General features: G+C 37.6%; 1 protein-coding gene across 1 annotated transcript in view; it reads right to left on the bottom strand.

Annotated features, from left to right (window-relative positions):
* Positions 1-21887, bottom strand: part of Frs2 (fibroblast growth factor receptor substrate 2) — a 126425-nt gene extending 104538 nt beyond the window's left edge. Inside the window, exon 1 of the mRNA XM_046430680.2 lies at positions 21710-21887. The gene's annotated coding sequence lies outside the window, so the exon portion shown is untranslated. The remainder of the gene's footprint in view (positions 1-21709) is intronic.
* Between the last annotated feature and the right edge of the window lie 820 nt (positions 21888-22707).

Below are 22707 nucleotides of genomic sequence, written 5' to 3'. Positions count from 1 at the left end.
CAAAAAGAATAAATTATAAATGCTTAACATACAGATGGTTCTCTTATGCCTAGAAATATTTTCCATTCCATTCACCTTTCTCAGATTCTATAAATTTTGCTGACAATTGGAGCCATTTCCACTTTTCAATCCCTGTCACCTCCTTAAAGACCTAATTCACCTCAACTCACCAAAATCCCATGTATTGTGATTCCCTGGGTCAAAGCAGTAACATCTTTTCCCATTTCCTGATCCCTCCCTTGGCCTGCCAGTCCTAGCACAACAACCAATGGAAAAGGGGGGGGTGGGGGGTGGGAATAACACATTTATTCTATTACCATTTCATACTCTTTTATCTGTAGCTCATTCATTTTCCTTTCCAAGTATTCCAATCCTCAGGCTTCCCCCTAACTAACTACTACTCGCTGGTCCCAGGTAATGGAATTCAAAATCAAGGTCCTAGACTTTGGGTATATCCAGTTTCCTATAACAGGACTTCAGCAGAATGAATGCATTTTACCAGTGTTATAAAATGTGGTTAGGATATAATGGGTTAAATTTTTATGGCCTGACTTGGCAAGCTAAACACCATTTTTATATGACTTACTGGGAAAATTCCAAGTTCCTTTTCTTGTTTTAAACACCCGTCTCCTCACCCTCCCCCCCAGACCCTGGCCAAATCCCCCTTTTGTGTGTGTGTGTGTGGTGCTGAGGATTGAACCCAGGGCCTTATGCATGCGAGGCAAGCGCTCTACCAACTGAGCCATATCCCCAGCTCCCAAATTCCTTTTACACATAATTTATTCACATGACAAGAGATTACCTATGTAAAAGAGTGGAATGACAGTGACTGCTAACCTTTCTGACAAAGTAAACTGGTGAACGGCAGTTGTTTGTACAACATGAATGATCAGCACTTGCAAATACATAATTAATAAGCAGAAAATAAGTCTAGTTATAAATAGCATATAACTACATAGTGATCATATTATTTTCAAGGAGCACCTTATTAAACTAACATTCTAACTTCAAAAATGAATATGCCAAGAACAACACGGCAATATCAATCCAAATTTTAATGTATATCCACAGGCACAAAGTTCTACTTCAGAAATTTTAAGTACGGACATATTTGTGCAGATGTAAAATATGTATACAGTATTCACTACGGCATTATCTTAAAAATCGAAGACAAGTTTAATGTCTACCAAAGAAGGGAATTTACAACATTCTACACAATGGCTACTATGCAGCCATTTAAAACAATGAATATGATTGTAAATACAGGATGAAAACTTGATATGCACTTGCCTCAGGTGGGGACCCAAGGCAAGGCAATAGAAAAACTAAAAAGAAAGTAGAAGGAAAAAGAGAATTACAATAAATCTTTTTGTGTCCTTAAATTTTATATCATGTTCATGTTTTATCCTTTTGTTAAAAACGAGAAATTTTTTAAATTGCTAATGAAATTTAGGCCACTCTCTTGGATCTGAGCATAATATTTCTGCTCCCTTATGTGTAGACAATGTTAATTAGAACTGAAAACTATGCTAGTTCAGCAGAATGAATGCATTTTACCAGTGTTATAAAATGTGGTTAGGATATAATGGTTAACAACTATGGCAACTTTGTATACATCTAGACAAAATATAAGAGATATTACCCAAAGCAACTTTTTTTGTGGGGGGGTGTGGCAGGGGGTCCTGGGGATTGAACTCAGGGGCACTCAACCATTGAGCCACATCCCAGCCCTATTTTGTATTTATTTTGAAACAGGGTCTCACTGAGTTGCTTAGCACCTCACTGTTGCTGAAGCTGGCTTTGAACTTGTGATCCTCCTGTCTCAGCTTCCCAAGCCACTGGGATTACAGGCGTGCTCCACTGCGCCTGGCATTTGTCCTGTTTTTTGTACAAAATAAACTACACTGCCCAAATATTTGTTGCCAAACCAATCAGTTTTATAGATCTAGAATATAACCTCAGTAAATTAAAGATATTAACTGGCATATAAAATAATTCAGTACATTCCTTTGCCAGATTCAACTTGGACCAATATAAAAAATGAAAAGTTTATGAGCTTATGAGAGAAAAATACACTTAAGAAAGTAGGAGGGGGAACCTGGTATGGTGGCATATACCTGTAATTTCAGCAGCCCAGGAGGCTGAGGCAGGAGGATCACAAGTTCAAAGCCAGCCACAGCAACTTAGTGAGACTCTAAGCATCCTATCAAGACCATCTCAAAATAAAAAATAAAAAGGGCTGAGGATGTGGCTCAGTGGTTAAGCACCTCTGGGTTCAATCCCAAATATCAAAATAAAAAGTAGGAAGGAGCAGCTGTAGGGGATAGCTCCCTGTAATCTCAGTTAGGAGGCTAAGGCACAAGTTATCAAATTTGAGGCCAGCCTGGGTCAACCTAATGAAATCCTGTCTCAAAACAAAATAACAACAACAGCAGCAACAAAGGTCAAGTTCTAGGGTATAGCTCTGTGGTAGAATGCCCTGGGTTCAATTCCTAGTACCTTGAGGAAAAAGAAAAGGGAAAATAAAGAAAAAAGCAAGCAGGGGGTGTAGAGCACTTGCCTAGCATTCTAGACAGGGAGCAGAAGGTAAAAGGTGACACAGAATTAATGTGTGGAGTTTACATATCTGATTTACAAAGAAAAAAACATAGACAAGAGGGTGGGCATGTGGCTCAAGTGGTAGCGCGCTCGCCTGGCATGCATGCGGCCCGGGTTGGATACTCAGCACCACATACAAACAAAGATGTTGTGTCCACCGAAAACTAAAAAATAAATAAAATGTTTAAAAAAAAAAAAAACATAAAGACAAATTTCTTTTTTTGGATTAGAATTAAAACCTAATGTAGAGTCAGGCATGATGGCACTTGCCTGTAATCCAAGCTACCCAGGAGCCTGAAGCAGGAGGATCAAAAAAATTCAAGGCCAGCCTAGGCAATTTAGCAAGAACTTGTCTCAAAATAAAAAATAAAAAGGAGCCAGGCGCGGTGGTGCACACCTGTAATCCCAGCAGCTGGGGAGGCTGAGGCAGTAGGATCATGAGTTCAAAGCCAGCCTCAGCAATTTAGTGAGGCCCTAAAGAACTCAGCAAGACTGTCTGTAAGTAAAATATAAAAATGGATGAGCATGTTGCTCAGTGGTTAAGTGTTCCTGGGTTCAATTCCCAATGCCAAAAAAATAAAAATAAAAAGGGCTGGGGATGTAACTCAGAGATAAAGCACTCCTAGATTACCAAAAAATAAAGTGGGGGTGGGTGGTGGAGGGGAAGCCTAGGGATGTGACCCAGTGGTACAGCACTTTCCTAGCATGGGTGAAAAGCCCTGGGTTCAATTCCCAGTACCATGAAAAAAAAAAAAAAAAAATCAAAGTGATGTGTAACACCAATTATATCAAAATGATCAGAAGTTTTGCTTGTAGTTATAGCCCTCAGTAGTTAAAAAAAAAAAAAATGAAAAGAAAACCTACTTTTTGAAAAACTTTTTTGTATTCCAACATCTGAAAACTAATGGAAACAAACTAATTTACAGTTTCTATAAATGTTTTAGAAAAATGAAATGCAAAATTAGAGCTAGTGATATAGTTCAGTGGTGTATCACTTGCCAAGATGCAGAAGACTCTGGGTTCAATCCCCAGCACTGGAGGTTTTAAAAAAAAAAAAAAATACATATTAAGCTCTAACTAATAACAAAACAGTTCATCTAGGGGAAAAAAGGCATGTCTATTTATATATATTCCTTTCCTTTAAATCCTGGTTTAAAAAAAATGAATACAGAGGACATGGATTAAGATGATTGATCAGATCCCAATTGAACAAAAGAAATTTAAGGAAATTTAACAGGAGGAAGAGCAATAGTTATATCTATGTTCTCCACTCCATTTTTCCCCTTTATATTCTTATTTCACAAACCCCATCTATATGTAACACTGCAAGGTCTTAGCAAGAGCTCCCACATACCTATTGCCTATATAAATTTTAAAAATGATTATAAGCTAATTTACACCCTGAAAAGCACCTTCACTTTTAGCACAGAAACAGCAAAAGGAAACTAGGACCCAAGATATGGGCCAGGTATAAGAAAGCTACCCCAAATGTGACCTGAGGACCACTTGAAAGCACTTAATGACTAGGTAGATCAAATGATCTGAAAGGCATTCAAAACCTGCATAACTAGGTAAGAAGACATGCTACGTTTGAACCCATACAGATCTAGGTACAAATCCTGATGCACAATCACTTATTTTAACTTCTTGAACTTATGGTTACTTAACTCTTTGATGCTTGTTTTCTCAACTATAAAATGGAAATAAATTCTTCAAAAGACCTTTGTTATCAATTTATAGAAGTTCTCAAATCTCTCCATAAATTACTCACTGATGCCCACCAGAAGCTGACCACTTGCACCTTGTAGGGACTATTAAGTAGACTATTTTATTACTATGTCCTGACACTTCTGCTCTCACCAAATGAGCTGAAAGCTTAATAAGTGCCAGCTGTTTGTTCCCAAACCAGTTTATGCCAACTGTATGTATTATTGTAATTATGTAATTTAAGATTATGTAAACTGATGAATTATGAGTGGAAAGAGGTTGTTTCTGTGAAAAGTTCAAAAAGATTCAAAGACTAATTACTTTTTAAAAATTATTATGAAATTAAGTGTATGAAAAAAAACAGTTTTATAAGAACAAGGGGAAGCCAGACGCAGTGGCACATGCCTGTAATCCCAGCAGCTTGGGAGGCTGAGGCAAGAGGATCAAGAGTTCAAAGCCAGCCTTAGCAACATTGAGGCGTTAAACAATTCAGTGCGACCCTGCCTCTAAATAAAATACAAAATAGGGCTGGCAATGTGGCTCAGTGGCCAAGTGCCACCCCCCCCCAGTTCAATCCCTAGTACCAAAAACAAAACAAACAAACAAACAAACAAAAAAGAACAAGGGGAAAGCATAAAACTTCAGAAGAGGAAGGCACAGTGCTGTGCTATACCTATAGTCCCAGTCCCAGGGGGATAAAAGTTGAGACAGGAGGATCACTTGAGCCCAGGAGTTCAAGGCCAGCCTGGGCATTGTAGCAAGATCCTATCTCAAAATATAAACAAATGAACAAAAAAAAAAAAAAACAAATATAAAAGAGATAGAAGGATTTTATATATTACAGTGAAAGAGCTTTCATGTTCTCGGTCTTCTGTAAGAAAAAAAAGACACTATTAGGATACTTCATAGTAATGCCAAACTGTAAACTATGCTAAAAAATTATCTAGAAATCTAATCAAACAGACTGTCCACAAAGAAAAACCTTGACCCTTGGAGGGGAGGGGGGGGGGATACATATTCAAGTTAAATTTAAAAGCATGTATCGTTGACTCCCTGCTTATCAATTTTTTCAATTACCTACTCAATATATCACATGAGATCTTATATGCAGCACCTTGGAAACTTATAGGATTACGGTGAAGGCTAAGTAAAATAATGCACTTTTGCATAGCACATAGTAAATATTTAATCTAAAACTTGTTTTAAGGCTAGGGTACACCTCAGGGTAGAATACTTGCCTAGCATATGCAAGGCCTTGGGTTCACTCGCTTTCACTGAAGAAAACAAACTCAAAAGCTTACACCTGTAATCCCAGCAGTTTGGAGGCTGAAGCAGGAGGATCTTGAGTTCAAAGCCAGCCTCAGCAACTTAGTGAGCCCCAAACAACTCGGCAAGACCCTGTCTCCAAATAAAATACAAAAAAGGGCTAGGGATGTGGCTCAGTGGTTAAGTGCCCCTAAGTCCAATTCCCATTACTAAAACAAAATCAAAAACAAACTTAAAATAATATTATGAAACTTATTTCCAAAAATTAAAAAAAAAAAAAAAGTTTTGTTATCTTATTAACTCAATGGTCTACTACTTGGAGAACACAGTACTTTGTGTCTCCAGAAACACAAAGTTCTTATTATTTTGTATTTTAAAATTCATGTACATTACACATACTTCATCTATTATTAGCCATATAACTTCTGTGGTGGCCATCAAAAAAGTGAACTCTGAAACTATTGAGAGCTCCAGGAGACTAAAGTATTCCTGGGTTACACTTAACAATAAGATTACAGTAATGCATTAACATGGCAGTGTGACCAGGCACTTGAAGCTGACAAAACAATAGGAAAAAATGAATGAGGTGCTGGCATGGTACCAATGGAGAGAACAGCAAGTCTCTGAACACAAAACAGGGGAAAAGTTCAAGGAGATTCAGATTGTAAAGAGTAAAAAGGAGATAACAGCAGACAGCAAAGAGAAACAAGATAGAAACTGGAAATCAGTTTCAGGTAACAAACTTTATAAACTTAAAGAGAATAATCTGGTAATTCAACCTCCCACTCAGAACTGTTCAACACTGGTACAGATATCAAAATGCTTCTCCAAATTACTTAAAAGTAAAGTCACATTTTTAAAAGTTCATATCATTAGGAACATTTTTCTTCTTCATGGAAAAACTACTAATATATGCTAAAATTAGAACAAAGAAGTACCTTTTTTCACTTATTAAGTTGGAAGAGTAATACTCATATCTAATATAAAAAGGATTTAAGGAAATAGTACTAATAGTACCATTCTTTTGAGAAGCAATTTAACCAAATGTTTCAAAAATTAAAAAAAAAAAACTCATATATCTTTTGACTCAAAAACCATACACCTGGGAATCCCCCTTAAAAAATAATTAAAAACATGAAGAAATCTATATGCTCAAAGGTATCGTCTACAAAAACTTTTTTTCTTGGTAATGGGGACCAGCTCAAACATTTCTAATAATGATAAAAACTAAACATGATGAATAGTTACACAGAAAATACTTAAATACTGATCTGGGGGTACAGCAAGGCCCTGAGTTTAATTCCTAGCACTAGGAAAAAAAAGAAAAAGAAAAAGCCTTAACAGAATGCTAAGCTTTTACAAAGCAGCACACAACACTGAACATATACTACAATGATATAAAATATGCCTATGAAAAAGGCTATAAAAACAACTCTAGGCTGGGAATAAGAATGTGACTCAAATGGTAGCGCATGCGTGAGGCACTGGGTTCTATTCTCAGCACCACATAAAAACAAAATAAAGACATTGTGTCCATCTAAAACTATATATATATATATATTAAAAAAAAACCTCTAGGCTGGGGAATGTAGCTCAATGATAGTGTTTTCATAGCATGAGAGGCCCTAGTTTCGATCCCTACCAAAGAGGGGAAAGGAGAGATAAACCTCTGAAATAATGACTATTTATTAGAGTGGGAGAATCAAGAATTATTTTTCTCTTTTTTAATCTTTCAGAAATTTATTTTACTTTTTAAATTAAAGCAAACATTTTAAAAACACACATCTCTAGTTAGACACTGCTGGTCACAGTAGTGCATGCCTATAATCCCAGCAACTCAGAAGGCTAAATCAGAGATCAGGTTCAAGGTCAGCCTCAGCAATTTAGCAAGACTCTGAGAAAAAAAAAAAAAGGTAAGATTATACACTGCCTGATTTCATCCATCTATACCATTCTCAAAATAATACAGCCCAGAACTACATATACAAGCACACACAAAGAAACGCAGCCTTTAAAGCTGGGCACTGGATGGCACTCCAGTATGGCACACCGGTAATCCCAGGGGCCCTGTAATCCCAGCAACTCAAGAAACTGAAACAGGAGATAGCCAGTTCAAAGCCAGTCTCAGCAGCCTGAAGTGCTAAGTAACTCAGTGACTCTGTCTCTAAAAAAAACACAAAATAGGGCTGGGGATGTGGCTCAGGAGTGCCCCTGAGTTCAATCTCTCATGGCAAAAAAAAAAAAAAAAAAAGGCAGCTTTAAAAAATGGTGAATTCTGTATACTGTCTGTAGTCTAGTTGATAGTAAAATAAATTGTTTTCATAATTGACAGATATATAGATGTCACCCCTGGGAAAACTGAATAAAGGATACATAGAGGTCTACAACTATGTTTTTCTGCAACTGTCTGAGAGTCTTCAAAATAAGAAATTAAAAAAACAGCCACATGTGATGGTACATGCTTGTAATTCAGGCCACTCAGGAGGCTGTGACAAGAGGATCACAAATTCAAGGCCAGCCTCACAACACAGTGAGACCCTAAGCAATTTAGCAAGACCCTGTCTCAAAAAATAAAAAGGGCTGGGGATACAGCTCAGTACCAAAAAAACTAAATAAAATTTTTTTTTTAAATAAAATATATAAATACATACACTAGCATGTATAAGATATATACTTTTTTATTTTTATTTTTTTGGCACTGAGGATTGAACTCAGGGGCACTCAACCACTGAGCCACATTCCCACCCCTATTTTGTATTTTTATTTAGAGACAGGTCTCACTGAGTTGCTTAGCACCTCACTTTTGCTGAGGCTGGCTTTGAACTTGAGATCCTCCCGCCTCAGCCTCCAGAGTCGCTGCGATTGCAGGAGTGCACCACCTCGCCCAGCAATATATAAATTTTTTGTGAGAGGGTGGGAGAAATGAGAATGTAAAATGAGCTATGTAACAAGTACTTCCAAGGTATTACTATCAACTATTCACAAGACCCCAAAGGTTGCAAATGGCAGTCTTAAGGATAAACATAATTTACTTAATTCAGGCTTTAATAAAAGCTTCCATTTAAATGAATATTAGTAAATTTTCAGAACATGCTCAAATGAATGGTTTTAAACTCAAAGTCTATACTTACATAATCCACTAAGAACCTCAGAAGTTTCTTCCTTGACAAAAAAGTTTCAACAGATATGAGATTTTTTAATATTTATTCAATTTAAATATGCAAATGACTACTTCAGACAATTTAATAGCTTACTACCTCTGGATGGTGGTGTTCCATTGATTGACAGTAGCAATCAATCACCTACACACACCTACTCCCCACTTTTCTGATTTTTACTGAAATTGTGGGTTGAACCTAGGTGTGCTCTAACGCTGAACTACTTTTCAGCCTTCTTTTTAATTATTATTTTTTATGTTTTATTTGAGATGGGGCCTTACTAAATTGCCATTCTGACCTCAAACTTGCAACCCCTCCTGCCTCACCCTCCTGAAACTGGGATGTGCCACCACACCTGGCCACATGTGTGTTTTAATTCACTATTCACCCTCAATACCTAGCCTGTGTTTTTGTTCTTTAATTTAGAGACAGGATCTTACTAAATTGCTTAGAGCCTCACTAAGTCTGCTGAGGCTGGCTTTGAAATTGAGACACCTAGGTAGGCTCCCAATAACTAAATATTACACCAATCGGCCAATGGATGAATTTATTTTGTTTTTGTTTTTTGTGATATTGAAAATTCGATCCACAACTTCATACATGCCAGTCAAGTGCTCACCACAGAGCTGTAGCCCCAGACAGCATCTTACCAAATTGCCCAGCCTGGCCTGGAACTTGAGAGCTTCCTGCCTCAGTCTCCCAACTAGCTCAGATAACAGGTGTGCCTACACACCCAACAGAACTCATATTCTAACAAAGATGCAATGCCCAAGTCCCTCCAGCTTCAACTGAAATTTATAGGTAGGAGGAAAAGGAATGGATAGGATCTAATTTCTACCAATTCACCAGGTCAAAGGATTGATTACATTAGCCAACACTATAACCTGGTATCAGTGCAAAAGTTAACATTAGGAAAACCTTAAGTCATCTCCTCTGATTAGCCAAATCTTAAAAGCTTGTTTAATAACTAGAGAAAGAATTGAACTAGCATTTGAAACTCTGCCTCACTAATCTTTTCCCACCTGATACTTTCAGATTTTATTTGCCATGTGCAAACCAATCAACTTTTTAATATGAAAAATCTGTTATATAAAATACCAGCACTCCTTCTACATGACTCTTAAGTTCTCAATAATTATATAGAATTACATAAACATATTATGTGTATATTTGTATATGAAAATTATATAAAAAGACAATTGCACTAGAATTACTACCTTATAAAGAAGGCATTTCAGAGAGTAACTCATGTTTATACGTTATTTATTCATTCAGGAGTACAATAATGTAACAGCAAAAAAGACAAAGACCATACCCTGAGTGTACAATCTAGCAATTTTTTTTAAAGATTTCTTTTTCAGTTGTAGATGAACACAATACCTTAATTTTGCTTATTTTTTTTTTTTTTTTTAATGTGGTGCTGAGCATCAAACCCACTGCCTCACACATGCTGGGCAAGCATTCTACCACTGAGCCACAACCACAACCCCACTATCTAGTAATTTAAAAGACAACTGCAGCTAATGAAAAGCATCTTAAGACAGCAGAATTTGAATTCCAATATTACATCATATTAGCTACATCTCTAAGTCATAGTTTCCAGAACTATAAAATACTATTGTCATGAAGATTAAATTAAAATCACAAAATAAAAAAAATACTTGGCAAACTAAAAAGCACTATACAAATTAGGTATGTTATTAGTGCACTTAGTTTTTCATTAAGATAAAAAACAAAACACTAGGATATCTCCATACACATTGTACATTAGTTGCCAAAGGGAAAACAGTAACTAGAGGCAAACCAGACAATACTTCAACCAAAATTAAAATCGTAAGCCAGGAATGGTGGCGCATGCCTGAAATCCCAGCAGCTTGGGAGGCTAACACAGGAGGATTGAGAGTTCAAAACCAGCCTCAGCAATATGAGGCATTAAGCAACTCAGTGAGACTCTTTCTCTAAATAAAATACAACATAGGGCCAGGGATGTGGCTCAGTGATCAAGTATCCCTGATCTCAATCCCTGGTACCTAAAATCACTAGAGACAAAGGGACATTTTATATCTTCAGATGTGATATCCTGACAGGGAAACATCACTTCTACAGTTATTCAGACTTATGATAAGTAACTTGAATCAAATCACTAGGCAAATCAGATCAAACCAGATAAACCCAAATTTTTAAACTTCGTACAAAATACATTCTTCAATTACAAGAAAAACAAAGAAAAGGAACTTTCAAATTAAAGAAAACTAAAATGCATGATCAAATTTGACAAAATTGAAATACAAAGTGTAGATTAAAGTAGCACGTTAAATTTCTGGAATTTGATAATGATACTATGATTACCTAAGAGAATAAATAACTTTATGCTTAGAAAATACAGGTAAAAAGGCACAAAATTTTTAAAAGCATGTAATTCTTTAATTAGTTAACAAAAAATAATGTGTATATCCTAAGCCAAATTGGCGAATATGGACAAATGGTATACAAGGTCTACTGTATTATTCTTGCAAGTAAGTTTGGTAAGTTTGAAATTATTTCAAAATAAAAACTTTAGAAGAACAGGGAACTACCCCCAGAGATTTATGTATAAGCTCTAAACTATAGAATTCTGAAGTACTACTAAAATTCACTACACAAAATATAAAGTTCCAAGGCATTTCACAGTTAAAAATTACAAGACAAGGGGTTGGAGGTGTAGTTCAGTGGTAGAACACCTGCCTACCATGTTTGATGTTCTGTGTTAGACCCAACACGAAGAAAAAAAAAAGAAAGAAACAAACAAAGCATGACACCATGGGCAACACCAGCAAAAAAAGAAAAATCCAGCAAAATGATACATTTAGTGGCACACACCTGAAATCCCACCAGCTTAGGATCCAAGCTGAGGCAGAAGATTGCAAGATCAAGGACAGCCTCAACAATTTAGCAAGGCCCTAAGCAACTTAGCAAGACCCTGTCTCAAAAAAAAAAAAAAAAAAAGGCTGGGGATGTGGCCCAGTAGTTAAGTGCCCCTGGGTTCAATCTCTGGTACCAAAAACAAAAGAAAACAAAGAAACCACCTACAAAGGCTTCAGATGCTGGAATTACCAGCTCAGGAAGCTGAGGCAAGAGGATTTCAGGTTCAAAGCCAGCCTCAGGAATTTAGCAAGGCTGTAAGCAACCAAGTGAGACCCTTTCTCAAAATAAAATAAGTTAAAAAGGGCTGGGAATGTGGTTTAGTGGTTAAGCACCTCTGGGTTCAATCCCTGACACCACAATAAAATGAAGAAAATTTCAAAATATAATCGAAACAGGAATAAATATATTCCTATTTAAAACAGAGGTATGAGGGGATGGTACCTCAGTGGTACCATTTGCCTATAATAGGCAAATCCTATTATATGTATGTATGTATGTATGTATGTATGCACACCCACACATTTTACCACAATAAAAAAGTAGACCCTATAGTAAAATCAAGGGAAAAAAATTAATTCAACACACTGGTTGAACACAGGTGAAGAGAGGACTAGCTAACTTCAAGAAAAGACACTAATTATCCTGAACAACTTAGAAGAGTAAATAAATGGAAAATAAAAGGTTAAGAGGCATGTAGGATAGAATAAGAAGAACATACAAGAAATATAAGTTACAGAGATAAAGATTCTATAACTAGCCATAAGGAAACAACAGTTACCTATTAAGGAATGACAATTACAAGAGGTTATGGATTTTCTGACAGCAATAAAAGCCAGAAGAGAATGGAATAAGATCTATAATGAGCAAAGAAAAAAGTAACTGCTAATCTAGAATACACATTCAGACAAACCATCTTCAGAAAGAGATGTAGATACTTTCCAACCAATAACAAGTTCTCCAGCAGACCTTCACTAGGGAAAAAAAAAAAAAAAATGAAAGAAATCTTCCAAGCAAAAAGAAAACAGCTGGGCACGGTGGCACACGCCTGTAATCTCAGCGGCTCAGGAGGCTGACACAGGAGGATCTCAAGTTCAAAGCCAGCCTCAGCAAGGTGAGGCACTAAGCAACTCAGTGAGACCCTGTCTCTAAAAAAATACAAAAATAGGGCTGAGGATGTGGCTAGGTCAAGTGCTCCTGAGTTCAATCCCTAGTCCTGCCCCACAAAAAAAGAAAACAACCCCAGATCCCAGAGAGAGGGAATAATGATCAAAGATATTTGCAAATATATACGTAAACCAAAGAAACAATTTATTGGGGGTTGGGGAGAACTAAAATAAAGGAAACTACATAGAGTTTAGCATTCAAATTTGAGGGAAGAAATTTGGATTTAAAAAAAAAAAAATACATCCATGTAAAATTAAAAATAAAGGCAAGTTGAGTTCAGTGCCACTCATCCCTAACCCCAACTACTCAAGATGCTGAGACAGGAGGATCAAATGTTTAAGGCCAACCTCAGCAACTTAGCAAGATCTTGTCTGAAAAAACAAAAAGGGCTGGGGATATATAGGTTAGTGGTAAAGCACCCCTGGGTTCAATTTCTGGTTAGGAAGGACAGAAGGAAGAAAGGCAGCCTTTTAAGTGCCTAACCTGCCTAAACCTGACCTGAGAGGAGACATGAAGATTTTTAACCTCTTCTCCCTTTTATCTAACCCTAAAGAACAGCACTGATACAGCAACCTCTAGCCACATGGCTACTCAAATTTTAATTAGTTAAAATGAAAAAAATTAAAAATTAAGCTCTGCTGTAACACTAGACACATCGTAGGTGCTAAGTAGTAGTTACACCTGGATCACTCTATTAAACAGCACTGATAGAGAACATTTTTATCATTGCAGAAAGCTCTATTAGACACACTGTTGTATTTTGTTGTAACATTACAAATAAACAAATAACCTTAAATGTAAAAGAACACTTTTTAAAAATGATCAGATACTCCCCCCAACACACATTTTTTTTAACTATACTGCCATTCGAACTCAGAACCTCACACATGTTGGCAAGTACTCTACCACTGAGCTACACACCAAGCCCTTTTTATTTTATTTTGAGATAAGGTCTCTCTAAATTGCCAGGCTGGTTTCAAATATGTGATCCTCCTGCCTCAGTCTTCTGAGTCACTCGGTTTATAGGCAACAACCAGCAAGATCCCCTTTAAAGTCATTTCATTGCTAGGCATGGTGGTACATGTCTATAATCCCAACGACTCGGGAGGAACACAAATTCAAGGTCAGCCTCAGCAATTTAGTCATTCATTGTAGAAATTACAAAATTACAGTTCCTCATTAGTATTTAAAATAAATTGTTCAGGGCTGGGGATGTGGCTCAACCGGTAGCGCGCTCGCCTGGCATGCGTGCGGCCCTGGTTCCATCCTCAGCACCACATACAAACAAAGATGTTGTGTCTGCTAAAAAATAAATATTAAAAAAAAATTTTAAAAAATAAATAAATAAAATAAAATAAATTGTTCAGTCTTCTACGTTCTACCAGTCACCAGATACAGGAGGATTTAAAAAAGAAAAAAAGGAGGCCAAAAATAGGTTAGCACTATCCATAAGATGAACATACCAGTTCTTAGGGCTTCAGTTTTAGTTGACAGTGAAACACTGTTTACATACATAAAATATAGCAAAATGCAAAATTCCTCCAAGTGTTAAAAATAAAACCCTACAGGCATCAAAATCTTTTCAACTGATGGGGCTGGGGTTGTGGCTCAGTGGTACAGCGCTTGCCTACCATATGTGAGGCACTGGATTTGATTCTCAGCACCACATCTAAATAAATTAAATAATAAAGGTCCACTGACAACTAAAAAAATATTTTTTTAAAAAATCCTTTCAACTGATAGAAGGCACACTCTGGACTACATCCCTAGACTTTTAAGGGTACTCATCCAACTCACTTCTGCTACTGGGAATATCTGGTAGAAAAATTTAAACATTGTTAAAATAAATGAGTTATACATGAATTTTTTATTTACTAGAAATAATTATATACAATAATACTCTATAAACCAATATCACCTTTAATATCTAAAGCAGCAAACCTTCAGTTTTCTTTAAAATATAACAGAGGGGGCTGGGGATGTGGCTCAAGCGGTAGCGCGCTAGCCTGGCATGCGTGCGGCCCGGGTTCGATCCTCAGCACCACATACAAACAAAGATGTTGTGTCCGCCGAAAACTAAAAAATAAATACTAAAAAAAAAAAAAAAAAAAAAAAAAAAAAAAAAAAATATAACAGAGGTATTTCAACTTAACCTAAACATTTTGCTTTAGGCATTCTTTTTTTTTTTAGTTGTAGTTGGACATAATACCTTTATTTTATTTATTTTTATGTGGCACTTAGGATTGAACCCAGGGCCTCCAATCTACTGCTGAGTGATCTACTGATCTACTGCTGAGTGATCTACTGCTGAGCCACAACCCCAACCCTTGCTTTAGGCATTCTAATGCATAAATTATTAAGTATTTCTATAGGACTCCCTACTTTTTAAATTACCTAACCAAAGAATGCTCAAAGGAAACAAATGTTAAATCTTTGACAGTTGCCTTGACTAGGTTTGTAACTTAAATTCCTATATCCCTCCCCTACTCCAAGTAAACCAGGGAGTCAATAAGTTTCTCATCCAGACAAGTGATGCAATTTCAATAAGTGCTTATGTTAATAACTGGTTGTGTCAGAAGTACTTCTGTGGCTCTACTTACATAACCTATTATACAGTGCTCCCCTATTCTCTATCTCTAGAAAGCATTTTGAATACTGGTATTTGTACATTTACTTGCTATTTTGAATAAAAAGACTTCTCACTCACTCCAGCTTCATTAGTCTTTCTTATAGAAGGGGTTAAAAAAAAAAAAAAAAGGAAGCCAATTTCTGCTACTTTACTATGTCACAGACAAGTTATTTATCTTGCTGGCTAATAAACAAGAGTACTAACTTAAAGCAGCACCTCCAGTCAGCCCCCAGGATTCACCAGTTTTCTCCTGGGTCTCTGGTTGAGAAATACCCTTAAACAAATAATTTGAAGCAACTTTGTATGAACTCAACTGAAAAGAGTCTGAATTGCTCCTTGAAGTATGCTGTATTAAGTGTGAAACTTGACAAAACTGAATTTAATGGTGGTGAGAATCACCATACAGTTCCTATAGGGTAAAAGAGGGGCAGAATGTACCCCAAACCTAACTTGAACATGCATAAACACTGGATGAACACTCTCTTCAATCCCTCACTTGGATACAGTTTAAATTAAGATTTTTGAGATTTCACAGAACCATAATCTCAAAAGGATGACCAACATAGGGTTGCCAACTTTTATTCTGCTGATGACATTTTAAAAACCTATCAATTACCATCACCGCTGTTTCATAAAAGAACTAATATGCTACCACCAAAAAGGATAAAAGATAATTTTAGAAAAAATATTTAGTTTTATGAAAGCTAACTACATTCACATTTCACTCAAACAGGTGAAAACTTTTTCATAAACTAACAGTACTCTACATTCCAGCATTTAGGAACCACAGGTCTAGGTAGCCATTTCCAACTTACAAAAGGAAAACAATGACATGGGACATGGCCAAACCAATCTTTTTTTTTTTTTTTTTTGGGGGGGGGGGGGGGCACAAGGGATTAAACCTAGGGGCTCTTAAACACTAAGCCACATCCCCAGCCCTTTTATTGTTTATTTTGAGAAAGGATTTCACTAATTTGCTTTGATGAGGCTGGCTTTAAATTTGTGATCCTCCTGCTTCAGCCTCCCAGCCACTGGGATTACAGTGTGCTCCACTGTGCATGGCCCAAACCAAATATTAACCTCTCCAATAATGAGGAAACAGAGGCTTGGACAGGTTTAGGGACTCTCCCAAGGCCACAAATTAACAGAGATCTGTCATAACTGCAGTCAGAGTTCTTAACCATTTGGCTAAGTTTCCTCTAATATTCTTCCAATAGTAAAAGATCTACCCACATGCAGTCACCTTTGCAACAATGGCAACCAAGGAATTTGCAAGACAGCTGGTGGGAGTGAGAGGTGTACTCCCTGGCCATCATTCAGACAGAAGCTAAATGGAACTCTTGACCTTCGCTTCGTTAATACCAGGCTCACTGAAACTAAGCCAACCATCCAGGCAAAGCACACACAAAACCCCCTGCCTCCAACAACACTGACGCAGAACACTTTGGACAGTCTCAAGTGCTGGCGTACAGTGAAAAACATATTCCTGAAAAACAAAAGGAATTTGTATTAATTCTCAAGAAACAAGCAATTCCATGGTAACTTAGTCTAAAAATAATAAACTGTATTTAAAAAGTTATCTCTCTAAGCCTCATTTTGCAAACTATTACAGTCTTTTTACATTTTAATACACAAATTCCCCTTATTTAAATATCTAAACAGAAAACATAAAATTCTATAAATTGATAGTTCTTAAACATAAAACAATTTTCACATATGTATCATTACATGATAGATAAAAGTATCTTAAGCTGGGTGGAGATGTAGCTCAGTGATAAAATGCTTGCCTAGCATGCATGAGGCCCTGGGTTTGATCCCACACCCAGAAAGTACCTTATTCTATCCCACTAGAGTAATCAGAACATTAGAGATAAAACTACTTACTTTAATCAAAAATACTTACAAAAGAGAGTAGGAAGAAAAATATGTAATTAAATACCATTTTCTATAAAAGGCAATATTAACAACTGGCTATAATAAAAGGCACAAGTATTATCTGTGAATATTCAGAGATTCCTGATATCCAAACCAAAATCAAAATCATGCAAACAAATAAATGGAATACAATATCAGAGATTTACTTTTAAATCCTCACATATCACTTGCCAAGCAAATGTTCAAAAGAAATAACCAAACATAGCTTTTAAGTAACCAAAAACTGACTTGTCCTCCTTGAAATAGGATAATGATAGGATAGTATTCTTACTAGCAAGGGCAAAAAAATTTATTTCCCAGCTGGATTTTTAATGATCAGATTCCTTCTACTCCATCTGAATCTGCAATGTGAAGAAGTTGTATACATACTATCAAATTTTTTATCCATTGCATAAAATAGATTACTTAGTGTCTTTTCCTTGTTTTAAACAGATGCTATCTAAAATACAGGGTTTGTTTTAGTTTGTGTTTTTTTCTTTCCCCTCAGCACTTTCCCTTGGCATGTTCATCTCCTTAAGTGGACTCTACAGTATTTTTATTTGTATTATTATTAGTGTATTATTATTAGTGTATTGTATTATTATTATTTTTATTTGTATTATTATTTATTAGTATAATAAATTAGTATTATTATTTATTTATTACTCTAAGTATTTTTATTTGCATTATTCTCTACACCATGTTTAATATATGCCTAACCCTGACCTCTCTCCTGAACTGCAAACTCACATTTCCAAAAGCCTCTGGGCATTTCCAGTGTTTGTCAAGTACATAAAAAAACAAACAGGGCTGGGGTTGTAGCTCAGTGGTAAAGTACTTGCCTTGCATGTGGAAGGTACTGGGTTCGATCCTGTGTACCACATAAAAATATAATAAAGGTATTTTGTCCATCTACAACTAACATATTTAAAAAAAAAAATATCCAAAACTGATCTCATTACACAACTCCTTGCCCATATTTCTAGTAACAGTATCACCATCAACATATCCCACATTTAAAAAATGTAACTTTCCCAGCTTCTATCTTCTCCAAACCTTTCCTACCAATCCCTCCCTCTACCCAACTACTAAATCAATTGCCAGGTCCAGTCAAGCCTTCATTTTCATCCATTACTATTACCTTTACCCAGTATTTACAGTACTATATTGAAACTCAGGAGGCTGAGGCAGGAAGATCACAAGTTTGAGGCTGGCCTCAGCAAGTTAGGGAAGCCCAGAGCAATTTCATGAGACCTGTCTCAAAACAAAGAAACAAAAAGGCTGGGGATGTAGCTCAGTGGTAAAGTGCCTCCAGGTTCAATCCCCACTATTTAAAAAAAAAAAAAAAAAAAAAACCTGAGAGAGAGAGAGAGAGAGAGAGAGAGAGAGAAAGCTAGCTTGCCACAGCAAATCATTCTACACACTATTAAATCTTAGTCACTCTTCATTACCTTCCAAATGTCAAACTTCTAAATACAGCATTTTAAACATGCTCAACAATTCAACCCAATTTAAATTTGACAACCTTAACACCAGTTCCCAAATGCGAATGCTATATTCTAGGTAACCTGGTCAACTAACTTCTCTGAGTACACAATTAACTTTACTACCTCCAACCTTCCACTAATATTATTCTCTTAATTTGAAAGGCCTTCACCCACCTTATCCAAAACCCTGAATCTTTGTTTTAGAAAACTTTTACCCTGTGAAATATTGAATTGAGGTACCAGTTTACTGGGAGATAACAGTTTATTGGGAATAGTGGAAACACACAGGCTTTGACATCAGACATATCTGAATGCAAACTTGCTAGCCACAGAGCCAGGGCAAATTATCTAACATATTAGAGTCCCCATTAAGAAAGATGATTGTGGGCTGGGGATGTGGCTCAAGTGGTAGCACGCTCGCCTGGAATGCTTGCGGCCCGGGTTCGATCCTCAACACCACATACAAACAAAGATGTTGTGTCCGCCGAAAACTAAAAAATAAATATTAAAATTCTCAAAAAAAAATTAAAAAAAGAAATATGATTGTATGTTGTTGAAAAGCTTAGAAAATGTACATGAAGCAACTAGCATACAGACTGGTATTCAAGTAAATTTTCAATAAAAAACACCACTGAACTATCTTTGTAAGTATTACTATACCTCCACTACTTTCCATGATTACTTAAGCCAAAAAATGAACACTTTTAAACAACTCTAAATTTTAGGTCAATCCAACCATGTGGTTAAATTTTTACATGTATTTCTTTATGCCGTAAATTTTTGTGCAAATATCTTACATTCCTCACTACATTCGATTCCTAAAGGCCAAAGACAACCTTTGTATCCTATAATACCTAACAAAGTGATTTCGTGAAGCACTTAACATCTACCCTCTATGTTAAATCCCAATTCAAAAAAAAAAAATTAGTATGCCTAAATAATAAAATTTATTCATGATTTTGAACAACCTTAGAAATTTATTGCCAAAATATGAATTTTGGTTATTGTGGCTTTATCTTTATTTGCTCCTACATGGCTTCCTAACACGCTTGATCCATAGTAAATGATCTATATCACTGAATTGACTTGAATAATGCAATTTACAGTACCTGCAAGTATACAATTTTCCCCCATTTCCTTTTTCTGCTCTTATCATTCCTGTAACAGTTTCCTTCAAAACACATTATCATATCTATAATACAAATCCATAACTAAATCTAATTTGACTGCTTTTCCAGATTTTCTCAATTCCAATATTCCAAACTTATGCTCTCAACACTTTGAATGTCTAAAAATCTAGCTTCTACTTAAATCTAAAAGTCGTGCAACTAATCTTGCGTCCAGAATTTTTTCTTTAAAAATCATCTACCCTTTAAAAATCACCTACCCTTTACCTGTTCAAGATCAACAACCCTGAAATAAATGTTCCTTTACATAGGAGAGCTCACTAAATTTGTTACTTAAGTCTATTTTTCCTAATTCATGATATTACCTCCCCTTCCAGTGGTGGGAAGGGAGAATGACATACTCAAAAAACTACAGAGTAATTCCTAATATAAGCGTAAAATGAGAAGTGCAGATATGTCGCTGGTTTCATGAAGATGATCTGTGTATACTTTACATTGCAAAAACAAAGATTACCTGTTAAAAAATAAAGTAAATGTATTTCTTATGATCAAAAATTTTTTTAAAAAATCACCATTCAATGTGAAAAAAAATCCCCTTTTCCTACAAATCTTCCTCAGTAGTTTATTGCCTAAAAGCGGTTCACTAAAATAACTACATATATCACTTTCTCCTCTAGCAAATTATCAATTCAACGGAAGTGAATACTTCATGTTATAAGTTTAAAATTTTACAAAACACCTCTGCCCGCCTGCGAGAACCTCTCTGCACTGTAGCGGCAACTCTAAGGAACCTTTCAAGAGTAACCGAGAACCATTTTTCTTTAAAAGTTAAGGAAAATGACAGTCCCAAATATGAAAGTAAACAAACTTTGGGAGAAAGGGGATATAGTAATCCTCCCACCCTCTACAATCAATTCGTGCAATAACCTGTGACTGCACTCATCATACAACTGGGACTTCGGAAAGCCACAGAAGTTAGGAGTGCAGATCTGGGAATAGCATTTTTTTTTTACGTCAGCAAGAAAATAGGGGAATTTATGTGCACTACCGATTTTCCATAAGCTTTTTTTTTTTTTAACTTGACTCCAGCAACAGCTTCAGCAAGCTTCCAAGTGAGTGAAGAGCATCGGAGGCACGCCGATGCCTCAGTGACCTACGTCTCTAGACCCAGTTCCGAGCGCTACCCAAACCGACCCAACGCTACCCTGAAGCGGGCTCGGAGGACAAGCCTCGCAAAAGATCCCGGGCATCTACACAGGCAGCGCCCCACCCTGGAGCTGAAGAGACGACACCCCCGGGATACTTGCTAATTGAGCCCGGGGGTGGGCAGACCCAGAGAAGACGAAAAGTCGGGCACTGGAGCCCGGATTTGAATCGGGTGTCCAAGAGTCCTAAAGCCAGGTCCAACACAGAAAAATCAAAGCGGGGAGGCGGCGAGAAGACTTGGGGGAGCAGAAACGAGGGGGGCGCGCGGACCGAGGCCCAGCCCGTCCCCACCTCCGAGTCCCAACAGCAACAACAGCTCCGGGAACCCCCTCCCCGGCCCCGCCCCGCCCACCCCACAGCCCCGCAGCCCGTTTCTTCTCGCCCCGCCGGCTAGGCGAAGACCGCGGCGGTCAACAACCCCCTTCCCCAGACTCCGACAGCTGAGTCCGCTGCCTGCTGCCCGGAGCCCGGAGCGGACGGCCGGGGCCCGAGAGCGCCAGCCCCAACCCAGGCCTGAGGCCGGCCCAGTCCGTTTCCCCGTCCACTCACCGTCCGCCCGGGTGCAGGGAGGTCACGGGGCGCGGGTGGGTGGCCGTGGACCTCCAAACTCTGACCCGGGTTGGAGCCCCTGCTCCGAGTCCACGGAGCCGAAGGAGCCTCTGCGGCTGTGCCTACCAGGCCTCTCTCCGGCCCGAACCTTAGAAAAGCACTTCCGGAGGAGCGGGAGAGGGAAGGGTTTTGGCACCGGAACTGCTCGCAGGCTGGAGCTGCCCGAGCCTCCCGGGCGGGGCCTCTCCCTCCCGGCTCCCGCAAATCCTACCCCCGGGCTCCTTGCTAACCCTTTCGGCCCCACCAGTCGGTCGGTTCCCCAGGCTACAGCTTTGCACTCGGCAACTGTTGTTAGGGCTGTTCCCGCTCCAGCCACTTGGTTTTACAGACAAGGAAACCGAGGCTCGAAGAATTTAGTTGCCAGAGCTCAGTGCACTCATCCAGCTTCCCGACTGTCTCCAGAGTAATCTCCATTCCAGTCGTCTCCCTTAAAAATTAACATTAACTGAACGCTTACTACGTGGTAGGCACTGTATTAAGCGCTTCGGGTACATGAACTCTTTTAATCACGTGCAAACCCCTTGAGATTGGTGCTAATTCTCTACATCTTGAGCAGAGGAAACCCGTCAAAGATACCAAATTCTATACTTGGCTCTTGATTTTACTTTAACCAGTGCTGTGTGTATAATCTCATATACACCTAACAAGATCTTTAAATTCTTTAAGGAGAGGAACTAAATAATATTCCTATATTACATCATCACTTGCAACTTCAACAAAAGCAGTGTAGGCCAGACTGTCTAGAATCTTATTGCCTGGATCCTATTATTTCACTTTTCTATCCTGGAGGATGAATCCTTCAGCCTCAGTTTGGTGTGTAAGTGGGATCGTCTCTGGATTGTTGTAGAAATTCAAAATGATATTTCGAAGTATCTAGCACCAAATACAAGCTAACGATTCTTATACCTCACCAGCAATAAGAAAGGCCTATATATGGA

The sequence above is a fragment of the Marmota monax genome, unplaced genomic scaffold (assembly GCF_021218885.2).
Source record: "Marmota monax isolate L192 unplaced genomic scaffold, Marmota_monax_Labrador192_F-V1.1 WCK01_AAM20220418_F8-fsc00056, whole genome shotgun sequence".
NCBI lineage: Eukaryota > Metazoa > Chordata > Mammalia > Rodentia > Sciuridae > Marmota > Marmota monax.
Note: the sequence above shows the minus strand (reverse complement) of the source record. Positions and strands in the feature narration are given on the sequence as shown.